This window comes from Rousettus aegyptiacus, unplaced genomic scaffold, assembly GCF_014176215.1.
Source record: "Rousettus aegyptiacus isolate mRouAeg1 unplaced genomic scaffold, mRouAeg1.p scaffold_m13_p_8, whole genome shotgun sequence".
NCBI lineage: Eukaryota > Metazoa > Chordata > Mammalia > Chiroptera > Pteropodidae > Rousettus > Rousettus aegyptiacus.
In genome coordinates this window covers 85560260-85570634 of record NW_023416311.1, presented here as the reverse complement: position 1 = coordinate 85570634, position 10375 = coordinate 85560260, and the positions used below count along the sequence as shown (strand labels likewise).

At 32.7% G+C, this 10375-nt stretch overlaps 1 pseudogene; it reads left to right on the top strand.

Moving 5' to 3' along the window:
- The first annotated feature begins 353 nt into the window (after positions 1-353).
- Positions 354-472, top strand: LOC118607507 (annotated as a pseudogene).
- The last annotated feature ends 9903 nt before the right edge of the window (positions 473-10375 follow it).

Below are 10375 nucleotides of genomic sequence, written 5' to 3'. Positions count from 1 at the left end.
ATATATCTTTTTTTCAAATTCCCACATGTTTGCATAGGTATAATTTGCATAAATGTATTATAATATTACAACCAGGAAATTAACATTAACAAAAGCTATCAACCTTATTCAGATTTAATCAGTTTTGCATGAATTTATTTACATATGTGTATTTAATTCTATGCAATTTTATCACATATATGGACTTGTGTGACCTCAGCTGCAGTCTAGATACAGACAGTTTTATTACAAAGATCACTCATGATGCTGTTTTACAGCCACAGCAAACTAGTTCTCTCCCTGCTTCCTCATCCTTGGCAACAAATAAATCCATTCCCATCTCTATAATTTTGTCATTTCATGAATACCGTATAGTTTACGGCCATGCCACTGTGAACAAGCCCAATCCTGTCTGATCTTGGAAGCTAAGCAGTGTTGGGCCTGGTTAGTACTTGGATGACAGACCACCTAGGAATACCGGGTGCTGTAGGTATAAAAAAAAAAAAAGAAAGAAAGAAAAAGAAAAAGAAAAAAAAAGAATGCTGTATAAGTTGAATAATACAGATACAGACTTTGGATGTTGGCTTTTTTTCAATTAGCCTGATTCCTTGAAATCCATCCAAGTTCTTCTATATATCAATAGCTCATTCCTTTTTATTGCAGAGTAGTATTCTGTGATATGGATATACCACACTTTGTTTAACCATTCACATTGAGGGACATCTGGTTTGTTTCCAGGTTTTGCCTATTATGAATAAAGCTTCTTACAAACATTTATGTACAGGATTTCATGTAGACATAAGTTTTCATTTCCTTTGGAAACATGTCCAAAAGTTCAGCCACTGGGTTATACGGTTATTACAAGTTTAGTTTTATAAAAACCTGCCATATTCTTGTCCAGAGCAATGGTAGCATTTAACATTCCCACCAGCAATACGAATGGTCCAGTTTCTCTATATCCTAATCAGCATTTCATGTGATAACTATTTTTTATTTTAGCCATTCTCATACATATATAGGGCTATCTCATTGTGGTTTTAATTTGCGTTTTCCTAATGGCAAATGCTATTGAACATCTTTTCACATACTTATTTGCTGTTTATTATCTTCTTAAATAAAATATCTATTCATTCTTTTGCTAATTTTTCAATTGAACTTTTTTTTGAGGTGGGTTTGAGATTCCTATTTTATATATTCTAAATACAGGTCCTTTTTCAGATATGTCGTTTACAAATATTCTCTTCTAATCTGTGGCTTCTCATTTTAGCCTTCTCACAGAATAGAGAAAGGTTGTGTAGAGCAAATTTTTTTGTAGAGCAAAGATTTATAACTTCAATGAGGTTTATTTTATCCATTTTTACTTCTGTAGACCAGGCTTCTGGTGCCAGTTCTATGAACTTTTACCTAGCTCTACATTCTTAAGATTTTTCTCCTGCATTTTTTCTAAAATTCAATAAACTTACATATTACATTTAAGTTTTTAAATTAATCTTATTGGGGTAGCATTGATAAATAACATTACATAAGTTTCAGGTGTAAAATTTTATAATATGTCTATATATTTCATTGTGTGCTTGTCACCTGAAGACTATTCTCCTTCTGCCACAGTATTTGACCTTCTTCATCTTCCCCTCTCCACTCTTCCGCTCTGGTAATCACCATACTGTTGTCTGTATCTATGTTTAAGTTTGTGACTCATTTTTGTATAAGGTGAGAATTAGATCAAGGTTGGGTTTTTCGGTTTTGTTGTTGTTGTTTGCTTTTTTTTTTTTTTTTTTTACCTATAGATACCATTTGTTGAAAAGTTTATCATTTGCTCCACCACCATTTGTTGAAAAGTCTATTCTTCCCCCATTGAATTATTTTTACAACTTTGTCAAAAGAAGTTTGCTAAACTATGTCAGTTCCTCCACTAATGCCACACAATCTTGATTACTTTAACTATGTAGAATGCTTTAATATCAAGTAGAATCATTCCTCCTTGTTCTCTTTCTTTAACATATTGTTTTTACAATTTTAGGTCCAGTGGCTTTCTATATAAATGTTAAAATATGTTTATCTATATCTACAAACGAATCTTGCTGAGATTTTTTTAAATAGGAATTGTCTTACAGCTATAGATCAATTTGGGGAGAATTAACTTTTCATATTGAGGCTTCAATCATTGAACAGAGTATGTCTCTTCATTTATTTAGGTATTTTTGGTTTCTTTCATCAGTATTTCATAATTTTTACCATATGTATATTATTTAGTTTTTAAAAAATTTATAAAGAGTTTCATTTTCCTTGGAGCAATTTTATGTGATATTATTTTTATTTGTTTCATACTTAGTATGTGAATTATTTTTTGTCAGTTAACCTTGTATTCTATAACCTAAATTTACTTGTTCTAAGAATTTCTTTATGTAGATTTTTGTAAGATTTTACTTGATGATGTCCTCTATAAATAGAGAATTTTCTTTCTTTCCATCTGTAAGCATTTATATTAATTTTATATTATTGCAATGGCTATAGCATTTCTAATTGGTTTTTTTGTTTTGTTTTGTTTTGTTTTTTTTTTTGTTTAGTTTGTGTTTCCCCTTTCACCAATATATAAATCATGTCTTTTTATTCTACTTTTTTCCTCAGGCATCTTGTAATTTAGTCTTTATTTATTATACAATTTTGTCTTTTCCTTCTTTTCTTTCCTGAGGTCAATCAACTGCCATTTTATTTCTTTATGATTTTGGTACATCTCTGTCCTTTGTAAATTTCTAATTCAAGGTTATTGGGATTTTTTTTTATATCACCAAATGTTTGAGAATATTTAATTTATTTCAGAATATTGGTTAGTTTCCGTGTGTGTGCACGTGTGTGTGTGTGCTGGGAACTTTGATTGCTTTTAAAATAGCTTTATTCTCATTTGTAGTTTTCTTCTAGAGATCAAAACTTCTTTCGCCTTGTGTTTCATGAGCAAGACTACTGGTTTAGGGTGATTTAGAATGCTCTCAGTTGAAAAGCAACTCCTCTCCCCTTTTGTCAGTGTAGGAAAATGCAGGGATTTTTTTAATGAAGGCATTTGGAGGATAGTTTTTGTGTTTTGAATTCTGTGATTTTTGCTTTTGCTTTCAAAACTTTTCCCTACTTGCTACATTTCTCTTCATTGCACAATTTCCAGAGTCCACCTCTTTTCTCGTTTTTACCCTCCCCCAAAACAATAATTTTCTGAGGCTGCATACTTTTAAGTCCCTTATATACATCTAATGCTCTCTGATAAGTAAGAGCTCATTTTCAGTATTTTAGCACTTAATGTAGACTTTCTTTTTTTCTGGAGGGGATTTTAGTCCATTGTTAGGCCCTCTATTTCCTTCTCCTATCTTCCAGACTGTTTTTCAAAATATCTACTTTTTACTCTCTGCAAATGGTAGGTAGGAACTGAAGAAATAGCTCCACTGAAAAGTGATGTTTATTATCTGCTACAGGTAAAGTGAAGTTGTTTTTGTTCTGTTTTCTACTTCTACTGAAGGCTTGAAGGCTTTATGTGAGTGTTTTGTTTTTGTTAATTTGTATAGTTTTGAAGACTATATTAGAAGATTTTAATTTAGGTAGCTACCATTACTTTGAGTATCCAGAGTCAACATATATAATTTAAAGAATGACAGTTGAGTTTCATCTATAAACTCTTAATTTCAAATAGAAGAAAATATAAACTACTTAAGATTTTATTCGGGATTTTTCACAATATGGCTTCAATTTACAGATTCATTAATCAACACTTAACTCCCAGCCTTTCATTTCATACTGTTTTAATAATTGGTGCCACAATTTTCAGCATTCCTTGATTTTGCCTTTATTTCTCATCTCTGAACCTTTACTTCTCTACTCTTCTCTCCCTGATAAACTCACTCTGTTAAATATTCACTATCTGAAAATATTATTTTCCTGTTTAGTGTCTATCTTTCTCTTTAGTAGTAATTAATCTATCATTCTATGGAAAGAAATCAAACCAGGAGTGACTTCCCATTCTTGAGATTGGCAGGATGACCAAAAGCAACATATAAGTAAAATAATATTTTTCTCTTTTTCAAAAGATAATTACTGTGAAAGGAATATATTCAACAAAATCAATCATCTATGATTCATTAAAATTGAACTCTCACTTACTGTTTTGATAACATATGGTGAACTTTTCCTTAATATACATTATGATTATCAAGTTTCAGTTCCTGCAATATTTCATATTCTTCAAAAAATATTTTAAAGGTATAGGAAGTTTTAAATTATTAAAGGGCTGAATTTTTTTCATGGCATGAATACTTTTTTATTCTTAATTAACTATGACATGACACATAATTAGGAGCTTGGATGCCAATTCCAAATTTTAAAAAGAAGCCAAATACTTTGATATTTTCTAATTCATAGATATTGGGGCTGACCTCCACTCTCATTTATACTCATGAACTAGGGTGTTCTTTGGGTTCTATCCAAACATCTAGAGCAGAATATGAAGAAAATAATACCGTGCAGAAATAAAATTCACTGACAATCCATGAACTCCAAAGTTCTTTATCAAGAACTCCAAAGCAACTACAGTAGTACCCCCTTATCCATGGGCATATGTTCCAAGACGCCCCAGGGGATGCCTAAAACCATGGTAGTACTGAACCATACACACACACACACACACACACACACACACACACACCTCTGTTATTTCCTATACATACGTACCTTTTCACACTTTATGGCTTCTTTGGCATATTCAAATTTCATCATCACTACTCTTATGCTTTGGGGCCACTATTAAGTAAAATAAGGATTACTTGAACACAAGCACTGCCACATTGGGACAGTAGATCTGATAATTTGATAGTCTATATATAAGCAGGCACTGAACCATACTTTAGAAAATTAACTTTTAATAGTCTCCTCTTTAAGTGCCCCCTGCCTTTCTAAGCAGTACTTTCCAAAATAAATGATTTCACCAAGTGGAGGAAATGCCTATAATTGTTGGAATTTTCCTAGTACTCCTCAAATTAGACCAGTGTGCAGACAGTTGGCCTTAATAGCAAGATACTAACCACATTGAATTATTTTGGAAATCAAATTTAATGCTCTTTAGCTGATGAAAAAATAATGACTTGTTTTCTGAGTTCTTTTTCTTTTTATATTTTTCTCTCCCTCTACCTTGTCCTCAAAGATCACAACACAAACTGCATTTTCATAAGCAAGTTGAAAAATATGTTCAGAATCAAAATATAATTTTTAACTCTTTGATTAAAAAGTTCATACATTAACAAAAACATTTTGTAGGGGTAATTGGTACGGAAAATTACAGGGAAACAGTGAAAACTATACGTAGCTTTACCAGATTGTCTTTCTTGCTGCCTTCAACCATATCGCTTCAAAAGAATGACTGTCTCCCTCCCTCTCTCCCTCCCTTCCTCCCTCCCTCCCTCCCTCCCTTTCTCTCTCTCTCTCTCTCTCTCTCTCTCTCTCTCTCTCTCTCTCTTTCTCTCTCTCTCTCTTTCTTTTTCTTTCTTTCTTTCAGCTATAATCTGGGTTCTCATTTGAAAGAGATTTATACTAAGTTGGAAACTATATTTTAAACTCTAGTCCATCTGGACTGGCAAGAGAATGAGCAAAATGTTTTGTTCTAAGATTATGCTCTGTAGTAAATAACATTGATTTTAGTGATTTTTAAAAGGTTGCTAATATCACCAAACATATTCATTTTTTTCATTAACTTTGCACAAATTTATATATTTAATATACAGGTAGAATTTCCTATTAATGAGATTCGATATGCACCTCGTTGAAATAGGGATACAGAAAGAGGCTTCTATACTGTCGATTGACTGTATTTTTTTTGAAGAAAATATTAAGTGGATAATCAAGGAAAGATAAATTTGGTGCAGTTACATCAACAACTGGTATTTGGTTAGTTCCAGGGTAAACCTTGCAACTACAAATTTATTAAATTATTGCTAAGGTGACCTTAATAGAATTTAGATTACTACTGTAAACTTTTATCTGGTCTCCCTGCCTCAATTCTTGCACCTTCCATTCTCCACATAGAAGTCAAAGTAATCCTTTATTGTACATCATATCATGTCATGCTTCCGCTCTACACCATCCAATAACTTCTTATGTCAGAGGCTACTCCTTTTTCACCAATTTTATGTACTATTCTTTGAGAATATAACCCCTGATTTCTTCACAAACGCCTAGGATGAAAAGTACATTTTTCACTTTCTATCAAAGTTAGGTGTGGCCATAAGACTAAGTTCTCTTTAGTGGAATGAAAATATAAATGTATTTAATACTTTCTTGGCTATGACTTTATAAATAGAAGCATTTTCTTTGTTTCTTGTAGTTACTGATGATTGAAATACAGAGTTGATCACTGAAGTTCATCTAGCCTTTTTCATCCCTAAAGCTAAAACCATATTCTGAGGATGATTAAACAGCAAGATAGAAAGAGCTATATATTCCTGGCAACTTTTTGAAGCTGAACTTGATACCTATATCTTGACTTCTTTATAGGAAAAATAATTAATCTATTTTTTCTTAAGCTATTCTAAATATAAATTTTTCATCACTCTCAGTGCTACCTAATTCTAACTTTTTATGTGAATGAGAATAAAATTAAAGTCCTTTTCAGGGCCTACATGTTCTTTGGCTAATTTTAGCCCTTATTTCTTGCCTTCACCTTCCTTCAGCTATACTGGATTTCTCGCTCCTTCTTGGACACATTGAGCACATTATTAACTAGGGTCCTGTTCCTTCTATCCCTCAGCCTATTAAACTCTTTCCCTTAGATATACACAACTTTAGTCTGGTCTCCACTTGGACCTCCTCCAGAAAAGCCTTCTAATCACTGTATCGTAAAACAAGTTTGTCTTTCTTTGTCTGCTTTATTTTCCTTTATAGTGTTTATCAATCCCAGTTAAGATAGTATATATTTTATTTGCCTTTTTTTTCTATCTGTCTTTTCCACTAGAAGATAAGTTCCTTGAGGTAAGCACTGATTTTTTTTACCCTACCTCCCAGACAAAGAACCAGTCCAAACAGTTGCACATGTATGTATGAATGCATGAATAATTGATTATAGATGTATTTGCCCAGCATTGTTCTTATACTGTCATGAAATATATATTCTATCTATTATACCCAAAATAGTTAAGGTGGTAAATTGATATGACACTGATCACTTTTTTGAATAGTAAATTTGGTAAAAGAATCCTCAAGAATTTTCAAAGTGCCACTTGGTGATTTATATTGTTGATTTCATTTTTACACACAGGAAATGGGAAGAATCTAAATGAGATTATACCATAAATTTAGATTTTTAAAAAAAAATTTCTGAGAAGACACCAAAATGGAAATGCGATGAAATTGGTGTATCCCATCCTGAACTGGACTTTTTGATTCAACAAAGTATTATTTAACATTCTCGATTCAAAATTCTGAAGATATATTGACCTCCCATTACTCCGAGATTATTTGGCTCTAATTGCTTTATGGACCGGAGTAGAATTTTCCCTCAGTGAGCATTCCCACAATCAATCACACTGGAAAGCTGTCAATCCTGGGAAGGAAAACAAGCCTCCAGAGGTGTACCTCAGGGTAAGAAGTGTGGAAAGCTTTCTTTTTCTCTAAGCATCGGACTCTGAGAATGAGACCCTGGGAGTTCTCCCATTGGTGGAGCAGCCTGGATTTAAACAGAAAGGGAGGCTGGTAACAACTCCTGGTATAAGACTGCAACTATGTAATAATCGTAAACTATTTCCTATGCTATATTTCCTTTCGGTGTGGTCAAACCTTCAGTAGTATCTTGATAAATGTTCTCTATGTCATAGGAATTAAGAGAAGGAAATATTCCATATCTTAGGACAAAGCAGTCAAAGAAAAAGCAAGAGGTTTCTTCCAATATTCAGGGTGTTGGTCTCATCCTGGGTAGGGCTGTGCCCAAAATTTATTTTGTCATAATGGCAAATGGCATAATGGCAATTAACTCAGGCCGTACAGCTGAGGCAGAAGCATCACAGCATAAAAAGGAGATTGGAGGAACAAATCAGAGGGACATGACACATAAGAGACAAGACTCTAAAAAACTGTTAGGAATTGTTAAAACTGAGAATTTGAGAAGGTATTCATTTCTGTACTAAAGTCTATGGGGGAAGTCATCCCATTATAATGAAGGTGACCTAAGTAAGACCTCTTTTATCTGCTCTTTTCTATTTATATTCCAGAAATTATTCACCAAGGAAGAAAGCATTTTTCACATTGTAGTAAAAACTGTTTTGTTGTTATTGTTTTACTCAGCACTGCATATAAATTCTTTAGGAACCGCTTCCTTTAATCATGTATTCCCAGTGACTAGCAAATAATTGCTTGTGGAGGACATAAACAGGTCTTGTTCTAACAGCATTTATAGTCATTCCCATGATTCGAATGAAATAACATGCATAAAATAACTGTTATAACAATGTTAACTCAATCTTAATTGGTGCTAAGGGCTTTTTACAAAAAAAAAAAAAAAAAGCGAGGAAAATTTCAGTACAGCCTTATTGAAAAACTTCACATATTGTCATAGATGAGATGAAATAAAGTAAAAAGACTGCTCTGTACAATTTAAATTTAATAAGTTCATTTCCACATTTTTTTTCAATTTTTATTGTCTTTTAAAATGTATAAAACTAGGGTTTGGGGTGGCACATAGTCTGAGAAGAGACATGGGAATAAAAGAATCCTTTTCTCTCAGCCCAACTGTGACATAATTCCAAGAAAATAAGCTAGCTTCAAATTATGATCTTTCTAAATACTTTAACTTCCCTCTCCAAATGTAAGTTCTTGGTATTTCTGAAGCTAAAACAAAGGAAGGTCCTGGCTGAGGTCCAGCTTTGTCCTTCAGTAGATACTAGTTAGCAACAATTTTGCCAGATATAATTTAGTAAACCAACACATCTTATTATGTGTGGTATAAAAGAAAAATTTATAGACAATGAACGTGTAAATTCTTATTTATGATCTCAATCATACAAAGCTCATGAATGTAAAACATTTTGGCAGGGCCTAGGATTTTGTAAAACTTCAATGTGTCATAGTTCATTCGTTTGTCAACGTTCTTTCTTAAATCAGGCTTTTCAGCTCCTGTCTTTCAATAACTCTGATTTGGATTGAGAAGCTTCCAGTTTAAACTCAATCCTATGGATACTGATTGCTTTTCTGAAACATATTATTAAAGTAATTGGCTCCCATTTAGTCTGTGTGCACAATGGTAGGGACACAAATACAAAGGAATTAGTACTTTGGCAAATTCCTATGATTAAAACAGAAAAGTAAGGATGACAGATTTCACATGGTTTAAAATCAGATTAAGAGCCCAAATGAAATAACATCTGTTTCATTTCCTAAGGGAACATCATCAGTTCTTTCTACAGCTGACTGTAATAGATAAGTTTTTGGATTAGGAACTCAAACTGTGCTTTCACTGTTAATTGTGAAGCTCAAAATAATATAAAAAAATAGCAAGTCACTACTTAATAGGTGTGGGAACAGAAATCTAATTTTCATAGTTGAGTATTTATTTTCTTAATTGTGATTTCCCCCACATAAATAGATTGGTATCGTTCCTGTCATCTCTTTGTGTACTTCTATAACTTGAAGAATCTTTGCTTTCTCTTTAGATAAAATATACTTATTTTTATACTGCTTTAAACTACCTTATTTTATCTTTAATTAACGTGGGTTTTTTTTTCCTTATCTCAAGAACCTCAGGGCATCACCAATCAGAATTAGAGTATAATTTGATCATCACTTTCTGAATTCTGGGAGAATTTTTAAAAGCATAGACCATTCCTTCGAGCATAGACTTATGCCTCTGAGCTTCCTGATCTAGAAGAGCAGATAGGTTGGCTCATGGTGTCATCGGAGAGGCAGATGTCGCTCTCACTTGAAAGCAGGTGCTGCTGAATGCTTTCTCTAGCCACAAACTCCTGCCACAGCAAATCACTGTGAACCCCATTGATCACTCTTATCTCCTGCTCCCAATGATAGCTGCTATAATGGCTCTAGAACCTCTATTCAGAGAATCAAATATATAATTTATTGAGTAAATATAGTTATGACAAGGTGGTGTGAATATGAATATTTACTCATATTTTGTGCATGCATATATATTTTTATGAATGTGCAAGGTTTAATTCAGCCTTGATTTTGGATTTATTTCCAAAGTAAAATAACCTCTTTTGTCAGCATAAAGTTGTGACCCTTGAAGCTATGGTTATGTAAAATGAGAGTTTTCATATAAATAATTTCCATCTCATATAACTACAGAGCACAAAATATTCTTATGCCCAGATGATTTTAAGTTTATATGTAAATACTGTCAATTATTCAATGATAGGGAGAA